The sequence below is a fragment of the Frieseomelitta varia genome, unplaced genomic scaffold (genome assembly GCF_011392965.1).
Source record: "Frieseomelitta varia isolate USP_RPSP 00005682 unplaced genomic scaffold, Fvar_1.2 scaffold_214, whole genome shotgun sequence".
In the NCBI taxonomy this organism is placed as follows: Eukaryota; Metazoa; Arthropoda; class Insecta; order Hymenoptera; family Apidae; genus Frieseomelitta; species Frieseomelitta varia.
Window position 1 is genome coordinate 642,099 of NW_025109906.1, and position 21,966 is coordinate 664,064.

Below are 21,966 nucleotides of genomic sequence, written 5' to 3' on the forward strand. Positions count from 1 at the left end.
ATTATTAAATAAATTATAAAAATTAATTCAATCATTTTAAAATATTAAAAATTTTTGAAATATTAAAAATTTTATTATAGAATTAAAAATTTTGTTTTTCGATGACCAAATACATAATTTATACTAATTAATAATAATAATCCTAAAATCCTTTGACATACTATAAATATTAAAAATATAAAACGGTACCGAGACATCTTGTTCATGGTAGAGAACGGGCTAATTAAGTTTAAAAATATCAATCAAATTTTGTACATTCAGGTGGCTATCGAAGTTGCATGCCACGAGAATGAAACGTAGAAACCTAATTGGAAAATAACGGCCGATAAAATACTTTCTTCGGACACTGATATACAGGGTAATCACATTTAAGTCAAATTACTGACAAATTTCGATACAGTAATTGTCATTGACGATTTAATAAATAGTAAACATCTTTATTTACATTTATTATAGCACGATTGTCTTGGCCAAGACTCGTGATCTCGATAGAGGTAAATTTACACTATATTAAAAATAGATAAATTTATATTACGTTAAATTTTCAATGTCTGTTCTTTACGTATCTGGACGTGTGAATTTTATCACCAACTGTACGATGTGATAAAAAAGAAATATGTATGAAAAAAACATCAATGACCTTGGAAAGCCCTTGAAAAAAAATAACTTTACCAATTGTTAGTCTTTTGGATACCAATCACATTAGGCAAAAAATATTTTTTATCTCATTACAATTCGAAAAAAGATATTTAGGTGGCCTCAGCCTGTATTTGCTGCGTGTTAAAATTCCAGATGACACAAAAATTGTTCAATTTTAAAATATAAGTAAGAAAGCTGAAGGTATAACAGTTTCTACTTCGGGCATATTGAAATTAATGTCTGGTTGTTTAAATACATACTGGAATTCGTTTTTTTTTTTTTTTTTTTTTTTTAAAATCGTCGTCGAGCCACTTGTTGATCAGTAGATATTATTATAAAGACAGAGGTGTCGATACGGGACTCTGCAAACGCTTAGAATATTTTAACACTGGAACTAGACCAAATATGATATCGCATTTTCCTGTTTTTTTTCTTCAATAGTTTAAAAGACACGAGTGTTTTTGTCAAAACTGATATTCACTTCTGACAGATTGCGTTTAGACAGAAACATACATAATTCTATATATCTATTTACATCATTTAAATTGTAATAATAAATCTATCTATTTATATTACTGTGTGAATCTATCTATTTATTATTCTGTCTATTTAAATTGTATGAATCTATCTATTTATATCATTTCTTTTAAGATTAATATTTTTTATTATATTTATGAATTTTTTTAGATTATTTCTCTATATTTTTTTATTAAACAAAACATTTATTATTTAATTTACCAATATCTTTATTACTGTGATTAAGATTTTTCATTTATCAAATATTTAATTATCCAATTAATTTTTTAAAACATATGTTTCCTTCTGAACCTCTTAATTTTGAACTTTATCAATCCGATTATTATCAAATTTAATTTATAGACATTTGATTTTAATTTTATTTATCATATTCAAATTGTACAAATCCATCTATTCGTTATTATCATCTAAAATTGCGACAGTTGCGGTCAATTCTAACAGTTGCAATAAACATGTGGACATTACTAAACACATGGTGATTCAATATAATGTAGAATTTAATAAACATGTACATATGTATTTCAAGTATTTCTCGTGATACATTAAAGACCGTGTTTGTTTTAGTCTCAAGTAAATATTTAACACTTCCCGATTTAACATTTCCCGATTCTTTTGAATAATGTGCATACTGTACGGGGGAAACGTAATATTTTTATACAATACGTGACGTATCGTAATGTCGTGGAATGTCACGTGTCGTACGTCGATGACATTCGCGGTCGGAATTCGCTCCGTTTTCGAAAATTCCACCCGGGAGATAGAAAATAATATCGTGCACGTGAATGATACGGTGCATCGTGCAATGAGCAAGAATTAAACAAATCGAATGAATCGCTGGACGTTTAAGCGAAATACGGTGTAATTTGCAACGAGTACGTACCATACATATCATACATATATGATAAATATGTTGATTTATCTAACTAAAACTTATTAAATTGAAAATGTCACCGCTTTAATGATTTGGTTTAATCATTTTATTAATATAGAACGTGTATAATATAGTATAATATAGTATAGAATGTGTAGTACTTATGTATAAGATGTTCGTATTTGATAATCAAACGATCTTTTTAAATGTTTGAAAACACGTTCCATTACGCAGTAATCTCGCGAGGGTTAAAAAAACCACAAAAGCCGGGATTACCATTACATCATTGAGCCAAAATACATTCGAGCTCATAAAAAAAAAAAAAAAGAAGAAAAAGAAAAATTGATACGTTACCTCACTCAAGAATTAATCTCATGTTTCGCATGATATTCGTTGCACGTTCGGATGCGCCTCCGCGACTACGGATCGGACCTTATTTGTGAAGAGCGTTCTTCGGAGGCACCAGGTGTCGCAAGAATTTTATCTATTGTCGTGCGTATTTTCCTTTTGCTTTACGATGGCCCGCCTCGCGAAAGAAAGCGGATCTCGCGCGCGTGGAACAGGTCGAGGAGGAGGCAACTTGGAATGCGTGGCTCGGCGACGGAGATTTTTGCGGGCTGACGAATCCTTATCGGGAATTTTACCAACGAATTTCACGACGGTTACCGTGTGAATTTTAATTCCGCAACTTGATTTAGGACAGTGACGGGCGGAAGGATTTTTCGGGAAATAGTGATAATCGTTCGAGGAAAAAATAGTGATAATAATCGTGAATTTACAGTGACTCGTAAAATTGCTGGATAAATTTTTTTTCACAATTGTGCTAGCCCACCATGAGCTTGAAGATCGAAGCCTCTTTAAAACGATCCCTTGAAACTTGTGCGATTATTAGGCAAACTCGGCGCGCCGATTAAGAAATTTCCGTTAATTGAGAAATTGAAATGGATTTACGTAATAACGCGTAATCTGAATTGTTATCGTGGTTCGCAATGTTTCTGTTATTGCCATCGAGTAATGTACTGGCTCTTTATCAATTAACGTGAAGCAATAGGAATTCACTGCGATAAGTATGCGGGAAAATTAATGATTTTTGTTCATTATACGCGATACGTCATGGGTGGAATATTATATAAGTAGAAATTTGGAGAATTTCGAGAATTCACTCACGTGTTTCAACTCTCGGAAATATATGGTCCCTTTAGGTTCATAATTAATCCCTAACTTGGGCATAATGTTGCGTAATGTAAAGACGTTGCGTATATATAATGTAATATTGCGTAGCTGAATTTTAACACATATAATATCTCATATACACAAATAGAAGTTTTTTTTTCAAAAAAATAGTGAATACAGAATTTAGAAACATTTTTTATTTGTAATAAAATAGTAAAAAGAGTTTTCTAACATTTAATGGACGTTTAAGGAGTATCTATCTCTTTATGTTTGAATTTTAATATAGCAAACTAGACCGCAATTTCATATTTTTATGACGATAATTAAAGAAACAAAGTCTACGCAAAAATTTGCTTCCATCACTATAATGTTATATAAAGGATATAAGTATTATAAAAATATTATAAATATTATAAAGATATATATATTATAATATTTAATATATAATATTATAAATATTATAAAGAAATATATATATATATATTATAATATATAATATCATAAATATTATAAAGAAATATATTTTAATATTTAATATATAATATTATAAATATTATAAAGAAATATATTTTAATATTTAATATATAATATTATAAATATTATAAAGAAATATATTTTAATATTTAATATATAATATTATAAATATTATAAAGAAATATATTTTAATATTTAATATATAATATTATAAATATTATAAAGAAATATATTTTAATATTTAATATATAATATTATAAATATTATAAAAGACATTTCATATATTTCCAAATATTGCGTATATTTTCTACCTATCTGCATTCTTAAATTTTCTACGAACGCATAAAAATCTACGGAACAGTAACAAACGCGAAACGTTATCTCGCGACATGTATCACGCTATCACGATTTTCTGCAATATTTTTGTAACAAGGGAACGCGTCAATTGAAATCAGAGAAAAGATTTGTAACGTCGTACGACATTGCTTGATCTCCGGAGATGAAGTCGGTTTCTCGCGGAGAGACAAAAGGATTATCGACGCTTGCGGGCAAGTTAATACTTGTGTGAAAACTCAGTTAAGTATCAGGGTACGTAACGAGGTTAAGAGAAACTAAACAGAACGACGAAGTTAAGAGAAAGAAGAGAAAGAATGAAATTCGAGCGAGGAAACTTCAGACGGACCAATTGAAAAATATCAGAGGCTAGTTCGAATTACAGAAACTTTTACAGCGAGCTTCGTGAAAGTTGTGGGATAAGAGACTTCTCCTAAAAGAGAGAAACACTCAGGCAGGAATTCACGCGATGAGAAATAGAAAGTCTTTTTGACAAATTTATATTTCGGACTTGTCGGTGATTTCACACTTCGAATATTGTAATGAACGAATTGTACGATGTTTGTCTCTGTGTGATAGGACTTTTTATTCGAAATCAAGATTAACGTACATATGAAAACATACTTTGTACAAAGACAAGAATCTTTGTAATTAATTGTGCAAGATTCATTAAAATAAAACAACACATTTGAATGTAGTGTGCTGTTTGAATTTAAAATAAGATTATGAAAAGTTTCAGTAAAAGAACACAATACGATTTGACAATACTAATTTAATATTACAAAATAGTGTGCTTTATGTACATAGAAATGTGTATAAAGAAGAATAGAGGAAAGAGTCTTTTAATTTACTACCAATTACTATTAATTAATAGTACATTAATAGTGCATTTACTACTAATTAATAGTACAAGAGTCATTCATTATTAATATTCAATTTCAATAGTCAATATTCAATATATTCGGTATTCAATTTATGGTATATATAAATACTAGAGTATATATAATATTAGTAAATATTAGTATTATATAGTATAATATTCGCATAATCTGTCGTTACTATTAACTTACTTAAATCAATTTCAATAATCAATATTCAATATATTCGGTGTTCAATTTATAGTATACATAAATATTAGAGTATATATAATATTAGTAAATATTAGTATATTATATAGTATAATATTCGCATAATCTGTCGTTACTATTAACTTATTTAAATCAATTTCAATAGTCAATATTCAATATATTCGGTGTTCAATTTATAGTATACATAAATACTAGAGTATATATTTAATATTAATAAATATTAGTAAATATTAGTAAATATTAGTATATTATATAGTATAATATTCGCATAATCTGTCGTTACTATTAACTTACTTAAATCACAAATATCAAACACCATTGAAATGGTGAATACCGGTTCTCTATTTCGTACTACGATTACCTACGTGCCTAATTTCGCGCCTAAACATCTCGATTTACACGAGATTACAGCGCTTCTACAAGGAAAATTTGTTTTCATCGAACGACGAAAAATTGTCTTACAGACTCATTTCAATTGTTCTGCCATCCACGGAACAATCTTTAGTAAAAGGCGAAAGATTTATGCGTGATTTGAAGGGGAAACAAGAGTGGAACACGCGAAGTGGAGGCACATTGCCAGATCACGAGAGATACGGCGGTTGAATACATTTTGTTGCCTTAGCTGGTCGTTGATGTACGTACGCCGTGCACGTTTGACCCTCGTGCGTGAATTTTTAACAAATTTACGCAGATTCGCTGCCGCAGCCGCGTTTACGTCCGCGTTTACGAACGCACGCGGTTTATTGAACCCGCGGTTACAGAACGGTGAACAGCTCTTTCGTGCGCCGCCACCAATCCGAATTCTACGCCCGAAATGTCAATGTCGAGGCGAAGTTACGATCGTAGTGAAACTGACGACATGCTCGATAAATTGCTTTCTGAGTCGAGTGTCATTTCACTTTGTATTATGAATTTATGTCTTTGGAGCAGAGATTCTTGGGAGTTGATTTGTTCCGCTTCTTCCCTCTTTCTTTTTTTAAATAAGTTACTTGGAATCTAGAATTACGAGAATTCTGGAATTTTTTTATTAATTTAATATTTAATATATTTCTAATATATATTGTTATATATTTAATACATTTTTATTGCTTGAAATTTAGAATTACGAGAATTCTGGAATTTTTTTATTAATTTAATATTTAATATATTTTTAATATATATTATTATATATTTTATATATTATAATATATATTATTATATATATTATTATTCTTAGTATATTTTTAATATATATTATTATATGTTTAATATATTTTTATTACTTGGAATTTAGAATTACGAGAATTCTGGAATTATTTTATTAATTTATTATTTAATATATTTTTATTATTTGGAATTTAGAATTACGAGAATTCTGGAATTTTTTTATTAATTTAATATTTAATATATTTCTAATATATATTGTTATATATTTAATATATTTTTATTGCTTGAAATTTAGAATTACGAGAATTCTGGAATTTTTTTATTAATTTAATATTTAATATATTTTTAATATATATTATTATATATTTTATATATTATAATATATATTATTATATATATTATTATTTTTAATATATTTTTAATATATATTATTATATGTTTAATATATTTTTATTACTTGGAATTTAGAATTACGAGAATTCTGGAATTTTTTTATTAACTTATTATTTAATATATTTTTATTTTATTTGGAATTTAGAATTACGAGAATTCTGGAATTTTTTTATTAATTTAATATTTAATATATTTAATATAGTTTTAATTGAGATCACTTCGGTTGTTTTTGCTAAGTTTCGGCACAATTTTGTCGGGACAACGCCGGCGTCAGAAGGCGTTATGAACGCGTTGAAAGTATAATGAAGCAGAAAACATGGCAACCGAGAGGTTTTTGAAATTGATCAAGATTAGTGGCCGACGCGTGTGTTTTCGTATATTTTGGGAGACGACGAGAGGAGATGTCGAGAAAGTTATTACAAAGCTTGAGCAACTGTCGAGGTGTGTATCTTCTCACAGAGAGGGAATTAATTCGTGCGCTGGATAAATGAGCATAGATTTCAACGAAACGTTAGGAGAATGTTGTCTTTTTCGAACGGCAGATAAAGAAAAATGTTGATAGTTATGTACGTACGCCGGTACAGCAGATAAAATAGTGGACGCGATGATGTTTGACGTGCATGACGCGAACGACATGATTCATTTTATTAGCCGCAACGGGACACGAGTTTAATATACGTACAGTTATGTGTTACGTGTAACGCTGATCAATATGCAGAAGTACAAAAACGAACAGAGGCGATAAATTAAAACCGTGTCCTCGTGGGAAGAGATATGTTTGTTCGATTTGATTTTAAAAAATTCACGCGACGACGATTGTAAATTTACGATGAACAGAGCTTCGGTGCTCTGTGTTAATAATAACTGTGTGCTTTTAGGATTCATACCGTATTCGGAGGTGATTAATAGTAAATTATTATTACATCGATAACTCTGACTGACGGTGTTTACGCACGTAAAACATGCAAAGAGCGCAAGTGTGTATGAAAAATATTTCTGTTTCTCGTACACACTTGCATGTGAGAAAGGTATATAACAATAGCCACGAAAAATATTTGCAAACATGCACAAGGCACGTGCAAGTATGTATGAAGAAATATATAAATACGATGCAAGTTTGCGACAACAAATGCACGAAAAATGTATGAAAAAACGTGAACATTATAACATTGTAATATATTCAGCAGTAATTATGGTATTATCACTTTCACCTATTACTTGGTATCAACGTCGATAGGAGGTAGAAATCGCATTTACATATTAAATTGTATAATATTACGACATGCAGCTATTAAAATTGTCACGTAACAGTTTGACAATTTTATTCGCCTACGATGCAATGGAACAGATATAAAAGCAACAAATATTGTAACACATATGTGCATACGTGTACCTTTTAACAAAAACATGAAAAACATATTACTCTGACTAATCTAGCAATAGTTCTAGATTTATGGCCAATTCTGGATATAAATTGCACAAGAATGCACAAGAATTATTTGTGCACATTACTATTTTCCAATGAAACGTTTTCTCATCAGAGTCTACGTTTCATTTTCATAATGTTAGATTTTAGAATAGTTGCAGGAAAATATTACACAAGAAAATATGCTTTTATCTAACCATTATGATATTATCGAGAATAGATAGAATCTAAAAATTCGTGACAGGCTGCGTGAAGGATTTCCGAGAGAAGTTGGAAGACCTTGAACTCCGCCGAATGCAAGGCCGTGGCGATCTGTCGAGGACAGTCTAACGATCGAAGGGTACAGACTTTCGTAGCCTTGTGAGCGTGAAACCTACTAAATGGACTTGCACAACTTTCTGATCCTCAGACAATTAGTGTGAAGTCTACGACGATTGTAATTGTAATTTCGAAATGCTTGTGATTGTAACAAACTACAACTTATTTAGAAATTAATGTGAGAGTTTGAGACTCTGTAAAGCACACTACAAATTGCATGAAAGCTCAGAAACTCTCTGACGATGAAACTCAATTCTGACTATAATTTCTGTAATAATTCGTGATAAATCCCAGTTTCTCTTTTGCAGCTCCTCTCTTTTGGATAAGTATAGGTATTTAATTAAACGACTAAACTATTTAAAAAATTAATATGTTATATATTATATATTACTTATATAGTAATATTTATATTAATATGTAATAGTAATATATTATATATTACTTATATATTACTATTATTAATTATATATTATTATTATTAATATTAATTATATACATATTATATATTATTATATATTATTATAATAATATATAATTATATTATATATTATTATTATTAATATTAATTATATATCACTTATATATCAATATTTATATTAATATATAATAGTAATATATATATATTATATATTACTATGTATTATAATATATAGTAATACTAATATATTTATAACTAATAAATATATTAGTAAATATAAATATATTTTATACTAATATCTTTATAAAACTAATATAGTTTGTTATCTCAGAGAAGCAGTCTTTCCAATTTGTACAATATTCGTGTTTTCCAATGAACATGATTCTCATCTACGTTTCATTTCCGTAGTATTAAATTTTTTGTAGTTACAGAAAGATATTATTAACTCTCAAGTCATTCGATGTTCATCAGATTATTTAATACATAATACGCCCGCTTATACAAAATACACGGAGCATAAACAGTTTGTACAATTAGAATTTCTATAATCCACCCTCCCTCACATAATAGCGAAAATAAATACGTTCAAATAAATTCAATAAATATTCATTTATTGACTGAGACTTGGTACAAGCTCGTGCAAACTTGGTGGAATTCTCGTGTATTTAAACACACGATAAAGTAGCACGCGAATCTCGTAACAAATGTATTATTGTGCAAATACTTTTCGTAGCTGTAGCGTGATATTTGCATGTGGAAGTTCAACGTTAAGCCGAAGAGTCGCTCCGAAACAAACAGAGTTTCAGCTCGGATGCTGAAAATCGGCAACAGCAGAGAGTACGTAGGTGTATTTTCTTCACGTAACGTGGATCTAGTATTCCATTCCGAAATCATAGCTGATTTTTTCGACGACGGCCACACGCGGCTGATTATGGCAACGACAAATCACCGTCGTCGTGACTTATGCTTAAACGCGTGTCCTCGCCGAGCACGTCCTTCTGCTCAAGAACGTCTCTATATTAGGGTGAAAGTCAGTGAACTTTCAGTTTGTTCGCTGCGTTTCTGCGAAACCCTAATTACCCCTGTGCTGGTTATCTCGATCGCGCTTGGTTATCTTGACCCTCTTGGGAGTTTGTTCAACGAAACGCGGATGAACTGAGACTTGGATCACTCGGCTGATTTTATCGTGACTCTTGATCGTGACTTTTGTGCGGAATCAGACGAAAGAATGTTACAATGAACCTATCGCCCGGTAGGCAGGTTTCGCTTCATCTTCGTGATTATCGTTAGTTTAATGAGAGGTGACTAAGAAGCTCTCGAGTTCGATCATGTATTTGCTTATTTTGCAACCCTTAACGCTCTGTTGGCTCTGTTATGAAGACATCTAATATTTGTTTATGTTATATTATAATAATATATATAATATATAATAATAATAATAAATAAAAAATAAAAATAAAAATAAAGATATATAATATACTAATAACATATTATATTATAATAATGTAATGGCTTCGCAGCAGAGACATTTGTAATTAACATGATTACGTTCAAAACGCTATATTACCATCGGCGTTAGCTATTTGTTTCTTTATTTATAACGTACCACTTCTGTAATTCTGAGGCTTCCTACTAAAATAAATCCGTAATCTTTTTATGATAGGAGGCACAAATTTGCGAACGCTGTGACCGGTCGACATTTGAAAAAAAGAAATAATTTTTGAAACATAATGAAAAAAGTCACGTTTGAACTTAAATTTAATTTACAATTAACGAAATTAATTTTTCCTTACATTGTGATGCTTTTATTAAAAAGAAAAAGAAGAAAAAAAATAGGTCAGATTCGGCCCATCCTATAGAAAGAAAAACAATCAGTTTCGCGTTGATTAACTAAGTCACATTGGACTAAGTCCACTGAAAATGAAGAGTAATAGGGGTTCGTCATTCCTATCTGTTACAATTAATCGTGAAACAATGGAACGTGCCGTTGTTGACGATTTATGCGCGACGATTATCGGATTGAAACCTGGTGACAAATGAAATCAATCAGCTGAAACGACTACGCTGTGGGAACGTCGATGAATAATGGCTACTTTCTAATGCTGCGCTCGTTGGTCAGATACAACTGGCGGTACGAGCAACATTGAATTTTGCAGCCTCCAAGTCGTTAAAAAGCATGTATCGAGCAGCGGCGTGCAGCATTTTAATTTGTCCACATGTCGATGAAGCTCACGTGTGTGTCTTAATTTATGCGCAGGTTTTTCCTTTTTGCACCTGTTGCCATTGTTGCAGAGATCACCGTCACGTTGTATTGTCGATACGATCAGTACATGATCACGATCACGATCACGATCGAACACGAAATTAACAGTGGAACTATCGGCGACTAAAGTATAGTACTTGTAGCAAAGACATTAAAGACATTAAAGTATAAAGCAAGATACGAGAAAAAGTTAACAATGCAATAAAGAGCACAAAAGTTAAAAATGCAATTAAAAATAACTCGAGCAATCTAAAAATATACTATTTTATAAATGATATAAAATTTTCATTTTTGGAAAATTAGGAATTGCTACCACTTTGGTAATTCTAGTGGATTTAAGCATTAATTGCTGATTGGATTTAATTGAATTGAATTTTAGTATTACGATTAATTTTCTCATATAATTAATTTAGTGCAACTAATTAAATATAATCGTAACGTGATAGAGAGAGAGCAATATTTATTATATACAGCAGTATTTTGAAAATTATTAAGCGAGTTACAAAGGTAATTGCGGTGATATGAAATGCACAGTAAATTTTAAAATATAGTCTTTCGTATAATATTTAAATTCAACATTAACAAATTGCTATATATTTATATACAATATTATTTTATTATATAATTTCGACATTAACAAATTCCTATATATTTTTTAATAATTGTAAAAATAAGAAATTCTAGCGTTGAAATAAAAAAAAAAGAATTCTTACAAATGACCTAGCTTTGAGAGTAATCGAGAAAATTTAGAGAACAAAAAAGAATGAAATGAATTTTTACCAATTTCAATCAACAGGAACGAGTGGTTCTTTGAAAATTTAATAAAACACGGGACGGCAGTAGAAATAAAAATGTACGAACGTACTGTAAACTTGTCAACTACATAAACGACCCGTTAGAGAGTCGTATGAGTCGTATTTTACTAGAAAATCACTGGTAAAATTCGGTATAATTTTTTTTCTCACAAACTCTTCGGCAATTTAATTTGGCTTTAATTTAACTTCATATCCGTAGAAATTAAAAAAAGTGAAACAACAAAATTGTAGCGATACGAATAAATTTTTAATTGTTTCAATGGTTTGCAAATGAAAATCAAATTCAAAGGTTTTTTTTTTATATTAACGCTGTGCAGAAGTAGAACGTAACATGATGGAAAAGCACGGGTTTGACGTAACTGTGACAGCTGAATAATTAAAAATGTGATATTTCAATCGGGGAAAAGTTCCTTTCCAAGTTTCAATTTTTTATGTTTCCTGAATATAAATTTTTCACGTTTTACGCAGTCTAGTGACTCTCACCATCTTTCAGATGCATTTATTAAATCTTAGCATTTGATTAAATGACAAAATAATAAACAACTTAAACTTCCAGATGCCAATAGACACTTGTGACAATAGATTCTACGATAGATTCCACGTTTGTGAGTTGAGATTTTACAATAATAGATTCTAATAAATTCTTCAGTAATAATAGATTCTATAGTTTTTTTATTCGAGTGGAGATTTTATGAGATACTCCAAGAAAGGAAAATATATATTGCCCCGTCGATTCCTCTATTTGACGAAGCTAATCGATTCAGCTGAAACGTGTAAGTAATAATACAAGTAATAACTAGTAGTAATAATACAAGTAATAACATAACAAACTATAACCTAACTATAACTCGTCTTTGAAAACGCGCGAGCGCAGTCCTTTGTTTCGTCGAAGGTTAATCGAACTGCTCGAACAGTCACGAAAGCACCGAAACTGTGTTCAACGCTGCGGCGCACCCTACATTACGCCCTCGAGTCTCGATTATAATTCCAGGCATCGCGTCTCGTCGTTTTAAACCGAGGATTTAACGGGCAAAGATCAAGAAACGCCGCGGGCGGAACCGTCTCAAAGGTGTCGTCAACCTTTTGCAATCGATCGGTGGTGTGTTTCGCTGTCGAAAACGGCGTTTCGGTCGAGTCTTCAACGTCGGCCGGATCTTCTTTGTCTCCTCTTCTTCGTCTCGTACTCTCGTGACATTCGACGCTGCGTCTCGATCGCGAAGACAAGCGAATGACGCGCGAAGGCGATCGAAACGATGTCAGACGACACTCGTGATCCGCTTGTGGATGTATTAACCATTTTCACGCCAAGTACCTACTTCTCCGAGGCATAGATAATATTTGATGACGTAGTAGGAGGGAAGATGAAAATATTGGTAATAAATTCTATTTAATTACTGTGTGAAAATAACACAAAATCAACTGTGGCTTATAATATATACATATATATAGAAATAGTTAAATATATAAATATATAAATAGTTACTTTGTTGATATAATTTAAGTATAATAACTTATAATAGAGTTATATATTATATATATTATAATAGTTATTATATAGTTATATTATAATATTATAAAGTTAGTTTATTAATAATTAAGGAAAACTGAATACGACGCTGACAAAGAGATATTATTTCTGTATAATTTCTTCAAGATATGTGGCTTATAATATATAAATAGTTGGTTTAATAATATTTAAGTGATAAATAGTTAATTTGTTAATATTTAAGTAATAAGTAGTTACTTTGTTGATATATTTAAGTACAATAACTTATAATAAAGTTATAATAAAGTTATATATTATATATATTATAATAGTTATTATATAGTTATATTATAATATTATAAAGTTAGTTTATTAATAATTAAGGAAAACTGAATACGGCGCTGACAAAGAGATATTATTTCTGTATAATTTCTTCAAGATATGTGGCTTATAATATATAAATAGTTGGTTTAATAATATTTAAGTGATAAATAGTTGGTTTATTAATATTTAAGTAATAAGTTACTTTGTTGATATAATTTAAGTATAAAAACTTATAATAAAGTTATATTATATATATTATAAAAGTTATATTATAGTTGTATTATAATATTATTAAGTTAGTTTATTAATAATTAAGGAAAACTGAATACGGCGCTGACAAAGAGATATTAAGCTCTCTGTATAATTCCCTCAAGATATGTGGCTTATAATACATAAATAGTTGGTTTAATAATATTTAAGTGATAAATAGTTGGTTTATTAATATTTAAATAATAAGTAGTGACTTTGTTAATATAATTTAACTATACTTAATACTTATATTAAAGTTAGTTTATTAATATTTAAATTATCAATATTAAGTTTATTAATATTTAATTAATAATTAGGGAACTGACAAAGAGATATTAAGCTCTCTGTATAATTGCCTCGAAATATAATTCCCTCAAAGCATAATTATCCAGCATAATCTCTGCACGCTGCCACGACTCTCTAATTAGAATCTTATCCTAATACGCACTCAGACGCATCTGTACACCCATTTTAAGACAAACCATCATAAGACAAATGGTATGTATGTACTTAAATATTAAACTAATTATTTATTATAAACTACGTAGATTTACTTTATGATTGTAAACCACGTTTTTTTTTTTGGACACGCGGCAGGAAATGAAAGATAATTAATTAAGGAAGGAATTCTGGAGACAATGAGACTTCTTCACCCGACAGTTACACGTCCTATTGCACGATCAGTTAGTTTATTCTGCCGTCTCTTCTGACTGAACAGATCAAAAAATTGTTAAATTTAGTTAGAATGCAAACCGCCGAATATCTTGACTGAAAAATTAATAGCAATGAAATTTTGAAACTGTACAAGTGCTCATATATACGTAGTAGGATTCCATTCGTTCGAATTCACTCGTGACCATACATTTCTCATGTAACGTGGAAAGTTACTTCGACATAATTACTCAACCTCGGGTAATGGAAATTCACGTGAAATGAATTGGTATCGGTTCGAGAGTTAATTAATATCAGTCCAATAAAACGGAGCATTATTGCATCTGCTTATATTGCGCCGATCTCGATAAAATGCTCGCGAGATAATCACTCGTTCCTCGTTTCCTCCGTCGTTAAAATTGAAATTGACATTCGATACGAACGACAGCAAACATGCAACAGATTACACGATCGTTCGATGATTACATGTTCGTTACTTAACAACGCCGGCACCGATCACACACACGCCGCTCCGAGAAAAACGATATCAAACGATCATTCGCGTGGCAAGGATGTTTCAATGATCAACTTGTTGCCGTGTGTATGCTATCGTACTGTTGCTATTGTACTGTTTGCTTCGTTATGCATCTGGCACTGTCTTAATTATCGTCTTCATTACGTATCTGCCTGCGAGATGGCTCCACTCGGGGATGGAAAATTTATGAACCTGTTCTTCTTTGTCTATAGGCATACGTTACGTCACACCGTTTTATCCGAAGATCAAGAGCAGGTGCCAACCTTGACATTGATGCGCGCGGGACCGTTTCCGTTGAGAAAGTTGCGTTGACTTTATCGTAAATTTAAATTTATTCGTTTTTGTGTTATCTAAATATCGAAATATTTGAAGAATTTACATACATATGTAGTTAGAGGGCCGAATTTATGTACAACAGGTTCCGTTTATCCGGCGTAATTATTTATTTAATCGTAAATTCGCTTCATTCGTGTGTGGCGACGGTGTTTCGTAACTCGAAAAAAATTTCAACGTCTCTCTTTTCTTCTTTTTTATTAGATGGGAAAATTTCGGCTGGATAATTTCTTTGGATGTCGAATGCTTGCGTCACGACGTAACTCTGACGCCCGAAGTGGGTAATCATTTGTAACTCGTTGATTTAGACTCGCGCGATTGCCCATAAAGCTGTGCTCGTTGTTAACGTTAAGTTGATCCCGGAAGTTTCAGCTTAAGCGAAAGTGTGTTAAACCGCAAACAGGATTTACTAATTTCAGCGAACTGCTCTGCCACGCTATTACTAATTGTACCATCAAGTCAACTCGGTAATATCATTTTATTTACACGTTAACTGAGAGGACATCGATACGATATACAGGGTGTACCAGTATCGAACAAAAAAAGGACGATGAAAAAGAAAAAGAAAAGAATAAATTCTTCTCATTTGACGTTTCACAATCAGTTTTTGAAAATTGATCAACTGCACTTGAATTCTGAATTGAATTATTTTACCTGCGAGTGATTCTTTCTTTTCCACAAGATGCTTCGTTTTTCGAGAAAAACTCAATTTAGAACTTTGTCAATTTTCGCGTTCAAACACTGTGTTTCTTGGACTTAAGCTAAAAAATGTTAAGCTTACATTTTTCACTCACCTTCGCAGGTGAAATAATCTCGTATAATGTCGACTATTAATTCCTGTGCAGTTCAGAAATTCAAGTATACCCGATAGAATCTTCAAACTTGAAACTTCAAAACGATGAGAATGTAGAAATTCTACTTTCGATTCTTGATACATCTCGTTCGTCACTGGTTTTAGAATCGCTTCAACACTTAAACAGTATGCCAAAACACATAATAGCAGACAACAACTGGCAAACAAACTGCTCAACACACAGAAGACTAAAAAAGAACAAAATCACATGACTTAATAAGAAGCTAAAACTTAATAAGAAGCTTAATAAAAAGCTTAATAAGAAGCTAAACTTAATAAGAAGCTAAAAACGCACTATTGTGTTATTGTCGTAAAAACACACAAAGGTGCTTCCCTTCCACATGCTATTTTTAACCTAATCTATCTGAATTACTGATAGACTCAAATGAGTCTGTTGTAGTTTTCTTTATTAAAAAAAAAAAAAAAAAAAACTTCAACACTGGGACGTCTTGTATGTATGTGTGTGTGTGTGTGTTTTTTAGTATTCTGAAAATATTTAAGTATCAAAAGAAACGTATTGCAACCATGCTCTTAATCTTCGATTTATCTCAGTACTTTTTATCTTACTGAAAGAAATCTATCTGAATTACTGATAGACTCAAATGAGTCTGTTGCAGTTTTCTTTATTAAAAAAAAAAAAAAAAACTTCAACACTGGTACGCCCTCTGTGTGTGTGTGTGTGTGTGTGTGTGTGTGTGTGTGTGTGTGTGTGTGTGTGTGTGTGTGTGTGTGTTTAAATTCTTTAGTATTCTGAAAACATTCAATTATCAGAAGAAACGTATTGCAACCATGCTCTTAATCTTCGATTTATCTCAGCACTTTTTATCTTACCGAAAGAAATTCCACGAAAAAGTAAATGGAAGGAGAAAGAGGAGGAGAAGAAGAAGAAGAAGAAGAAGAAGAAGAGAAAGGGAGTTATTCTCATTACACGCCCTACGATAAGCCTTTGATGCTGGCTCGAAAAGAACCGTGTCCAGAACAGGATCGTAAAGAGGGTTTTGCCCCTCCGAAACCAGTTTCGTCCGGGAAATCCGCCAACGAATTCTTTTTCGTCGTTTCCTGCCGGCTCGAGTGCAGAAATGGAAGCACAAAACAGCGCATGGAGTTGGTCAATGGCCGGACAACGAATTCGAACGAAATTATACGATTCCTACCGTGAAACCGGTTGACTCCTGCTCGCTCTTTTCGCCTTGTTGCGCGCATTCAAATTTCAAGGGATCGCCATGTTCGAATATGAAGAAAAAACGGAAAAGAAAGAAGCAGAAAGTTTCACCCCATAGAACAATTTACGTTTTTGAACTTCGAACATTTCTAAATTTACGCTTCACGTTGAAAAGTGAATAAAACGTTGCGTAACGTGACCACCGCTTTCGATTAGAAGCATTTGAAAAAAATTCTGTTATTCATAACGACAGAAACCATCAAGTTATATTACATTTCGGGATTTCTTCACCTCGCCTTCTCCTCTTCCGTGGAAAACAGCGTTACGTAAATCCTTAGAGACTCAACTGTTTCACGTGGACTGGAATTGGAAAAAATAATTTATATTTCGTAAATGTCTTTCGTAAGTGTCTCGATCTCTTCATTAGAAACCGAATTCTAATGCACACTTTTGTCGTCAACTATCAATAGATAACTTATTATATACTTGACAGAAGGTAGCTTCAATCTAGAATGAAAATTATTAAAGAATCGATATGTAGAAATACAGAAATGAGAAAAATTGAAGAATCTTTTTTGGAGATAAAATTACATTTCGTAATTAAAAGAATATGTACATTTCATTAAAAAAGAAGAATATTTTATTATATTATATTATATATTATATCATATTCTAATATTATATTTTATTATATTATATATTATATTATATTATATTATAATATTATATTTTATTATATATTTTGTTATATTATATATTATATTGTATTATATTATATATTATATAATATTATATTATAATATCATTAAAATAGAATATGTTGTTCAGTAGTAGTAGTTTAGTTATGGCTCTTTCATCGATCCCAGATGATTTCATCCGAAGAAAATTCTTCTAAATTAACAAGAGGCAAGTTAATACTTGTCGAAGCCAATTTGAAATACCAATTTTTCTAAATAAAATGACAGGTTTGAAGATGAACGTTTTCGTCAGGAATTTTCTTCGTTAATAAAAAAAGAAAGATGTACAAATCAAACTACTAGGCGATAACTTTGAGAATATTACCACAAATATTTCCAGATATTTCTGGTAAATCAGTCTTTCAGATATTTTGAAAATTCCATCTCGAGGAAAACGAGAGTTAGATGCCGACGAAAGTCAATTATGTGACGGCGAATCGTTTTGAGAAGTAGGTCAAAATTTGTTCATTATTTTTTTTAGTACTAGCTCGTGAATCACTAAGTCAGTGGCGTCACTTGGAAAGAGGGAGGGGAGGATGGTTAAAAATTACTTTTTTTTGGTTCTCACTTTTATAATCCTCTAAAAAGTTTATGTTTCCTTTTTGTTTTACAACTTTTACTTTTGCAACTGAAGGGCAAAAAATAAATGTCGACGTCAAAAAATTGATATAGAAGGGGTGACATCATGCCCAGTCACCCCTGCACTCTACATTAGATGTATATATATATATATATATATATATATATATATATATATATATATATATATATATATATATATTTTTTTTTTTGTCTGTTCTCTTTTATTATATAAAAAACTAGCAAAACTGCCCCATTCTGAGAATAGGATCTAGTATGTTTTTTAGTGTTTATTACATCTGTTTAATCGTAAGCGCTATATAAAATTTTTTGGACACAAGTAACTCATATAACATTTAAGACTTAAAACACCTATATGTATACATAACCAAGCCGTAAATCCTTTATAAAACACAATTATGCATTTATTTCTCACTTTTAACCTCTAACCGAATACTTGTAATTTTCTTAACATTTTTTGAAAAGAGGGGTTCGAAAAGTAATTAAAATTCTTTTATATATATGACGATAAGTTTATAAAAATCAACGCGTGGGTCAGTGTCTGACCCGCGGGTCATAGGTTCGCCATCATTGTTCCAGAGTGTTCTAAAGTGTCAGAAGAATCGTACAGAATGTACAATTTTTGTAAAATCGACTTTTCTGACTTTTCTCAAATTGCATGCAACTCTTTAATGATTTACGGACACTACAAGTTTCGTCACGTTGGAGCGTTTTATACTCTCAAAATTTCTCAGCACTTTCTAGCTTCGATGCAATCTACCCCTCTAATTCCTTCACTTCTCCTTCATTATTCTCCTATAATTCAATCGCAAGTCAATTTGCCCGGAAAGTCGGAAAGATAGCAGCGACAAAATGTCCATTAAACGGTCGAGCTAATTTTAAGATGTCTTCTGAACTGAAACTCTCTCTCTCCGGCTGCAAAGTGAACTGACGAGGATATCACGTGGCAAATTGGGAATGTTTCAAGTGCCAGCGTCAAATGAAAATTGGCCGGTGGTTAATCGTTGATTCGCCGTGAAATATCATTAAGCCAGTCAACGGAATGGAATAAATAATGGTGCCCGTTAATGTCACGAAAGAACGGACCGCCCACCAGCTTCGATGCAACGTGAACTATTGCAAAATATGTTGAGGGACACAGAGCGGAACACGTCATCCTTAATATCATCTTCGTGACGCAGATCGTCTTTCCGATTCGATTCGAAGATTCGCCATTCCTTCGGATCGAATTAACAACGATGCGTGTTACCAAGGAAGGAACTTGACTATAAGTGGTTACCCCCCAAATGGACCTAATCTAACCAGTTGTATCGCTGTATTCGGCTCTCCTTCGTCGTTTCATTTTGCGATATTATCGCGATATTATTGCACGAAACGGGACGTTGGTACGAGATAGTTGGAGCAAGTAATTAATTAAACGATGACGGTTACTTTAACTTGGCTTATCTTCTGTTCCCTTTACCGGTAACGGTCCTGAAGTCCCTCGTTTCAGAAGATTCTTATTTTCCCTAAGTGTGATATAAAGAATTTGTAAACTTGTGTTGTGAACTTTTTCACGCATTTCTACGAAATTTTCAAGCGCGAAATTGCACGTTGCATAATATCAAAAGATATAATATCAATAATATATTATATATGTGTGTGTGTGTGTGTGTGTGTAATATTTATTATATAATATTAATATATATATATATATTAATATTATATAATAAATATTACACACATATATATATGTAATATTAATATATATATATATATATATATATATATATATATATATATATTATATAATAAATATTACACACACACACACACATATGTGTAATATTTATTATATATATATATTAATATTATATAATAAATACTACACATATGTGTGTGCGTGTGTAATATTTATTATATATATATTACGTGTAAATATTCGCGGTGTAGTGTTCGTCTTTCACTGTATTCTCAAAATTATGAATCGATGCACGAAAATCGATGCAGCCTATTTATAATTACACTTTGCATATAGTTCAATATTTGAATCAAGAAGATATTGTCGTACAATATTTAAATCGAGAAGTAAATAACTTGGCACCGCGAGAGAAGTTGAGAAACGTTCACCGGGGAAAAAAATTGATCGAAGGGGGATCAAAGTTTTGAAACTTATTCAATCAGACACATTCTCAATCGAAGAAAGTTCCTTGCTCGCCTTGTCTTTCAGCAGTTCATAAATTTACAATAGACATTTTTTTTTTCTCTCTCTTTCCCGTCTAAAACACACCTCATCCTGATCACCATCTTCAGAGAACTTTGCCCATCAAACTGGCTTCCTTTAAAGACACAAAACTGATCGATTTATCGCGCGAGTGTTAGACACGGGTGTTGAGAAGTTTCGCAAGGAAATGGAGCAAGACCTCTTGTCACATCGCCGAAAATTTATCCGGTGACAGAGGTGTTTGATGACGTGAGTTTAACGTAACTCGTATAGCCCGTGAATTAGACTTCTCTGGTTGGTACATACGTAGATAAAGATAAAGATCGGGCGACCATTGAAATCGTGGCGGAATAAACGAGCTCATTTGCAGAAACTCGAGGCACGACCATTTTGTGATCCATCCGTCATGAGACAAGAGAATGGCAAGGTACGATTATCCATAAGAGTGCGTTCTACTAACTTCTGCGATCACCTTGACACGGTTGTTCACATTTCAACCGAATGCTTGCATTTAATGTTCGGTGTCGTTCGAAATAATCGAGAGACAATATTATTCTCGTCTTTGCCTCCGCGTACTACGTTTAAATATATTCGGATTCAACGTCGCGAAAGAGAAACAGGAATTGTATTTGTGCGTTTGAACAAGCGCACGATCGAATCTATGGCGTATCTGGCAGCGAGGTAAATCTCCAGGAAATTATCTATCCTCCTTTTACGAATCGTTTCCGTTGGATCCATGAAATTGTGAACTTGGAAAGCTAAATCTCTTCTCGGAGAGTCGTCCGAGGCGGAAATAGGAATATTGTCAAAGAAACATAGGAAACGTGATCTCGGCTTGAAATTTGTGTACACGTCTATTCCGATGAAACTACACTTCGCGATGATGAAAGATTCCTTTTTTTTTTTTTTTTGAGAATCGTCCTCTTTTTTAACTCATTG

General features: G+C 31.6%; 1 non-coding gene across 1 annotated transcript; it reads right to left on the reverse strand.

The window, feature by feature from the left end:
- Positions 1-5,545: 5,545 nt before the first annotated feature.
- LOC122527307 lies at positions 5,546-5,666 on the reverse strand. Its single transcript, XR_006306320.1, has one exon. It is a non-coding gene; the product is annotated as a U5 spliceosomal RNA (small nuclear RNA).
- Positions 5,667-21,966: the final 16,300 nt, after the last annotated feature.